Consider the following 1126-nt stretch of genomic DNA (forward strand, 5'->3'; position numbering starts at 1 on the left):
CCCAATTATTTTTACCTAATTTATTAGTAAATTCTGCCTCTATTTTATACAATATTTTTTTGTGGTCCTTAATGACATCTTTTTCATGTTTGGTTTACTAGACGAAATCGTTCTCCAATGGAATAAAATAAGGGTAAATTTCACCAATTATCATATAATTATGATTTTTTTATCAAAGTAATATAACTATGCACGTGTCAGCAAATTGTTGAACATTCTAGAAGGAAATGCTATCCCCTGCAAAGTCTAGATAAGGTGACAAAAAATAACCTCTGTGGAAAGTGAACCTCATACGACCATGCATGTTCGGGATTATCGAACATGAATGCCCATCAATTGTTACCATCTTCTGCAACATACACCACTAGTCCCGTCTTTTCGACGAAATAAGATGGTGTACGTACGGTTACCTACAACTTGTTTTGCATGAACTAATTCAGCATCATACACTCATATAGATTAAAAAAATATTTCGGGGCACAAGATATCTCGTGTTCACGTAGGGTTCGGAAAAGGGCCGTCTCAACTGTCTACTCTAATGCATACATTAATGACTGCTTCCACGATTCTAACTTGTGACCTATAGCTAGGTCACACAAAGACAACTTTACTGTTACTTCAAGGTTCCGTCCCTTCTTACATTCATATAGATTTCTAGGTCTTTTTTTGCCATATAGGGTGTGTTTGGTATGAAGGAAAATGTTTTCCGTGGAAAATATATTCCAAGAAAATGTTTTCTTGGAAAACAAGTAGTAATCTTATTCATTTTCCGGTGTTTGGTACACAAATTAAGGAAAATGATTTCTCAAGAGTATTCATAAATAATTTAGATATAATACACATGAAGCCATAAACTTTCAAACCAACAACCTTCCAAACTCATAAATTTCATAAACTTACCGCTAAACTTTAAAAACTGCGGAATTTCGAACCCGTAAACTTTATAATTTCTAAACTCGTAAACTTCCAAACACATAAACCTCCAAACTGATAATTTTGAAACTTGTAAAATTTTGAACCTTTAAACCGATAAATAAAAAATTAAAACTGAAAAATATATTTCAAAAATATTTTTTTTAGGGGGGGGGGTGGTGCAGAAAAACGAAAAAACAGAAATTTGAAATTG

This window comes from Nicotiana attenuata, chromosome 1 (assembly GCF_001879085.1).
Source record: "Nicotiana attenuata strain UT chromosome 1, NIATTr2, whole genome shotgun sequence".
In the NCBI taxonomy this organism is placed as follows: Eukaryota; Viridiplantae; Streptophyta; class Magnoliopsida; order Solanales; family Solanaceae; genus Nicotiana; species Nicotiana attenuata.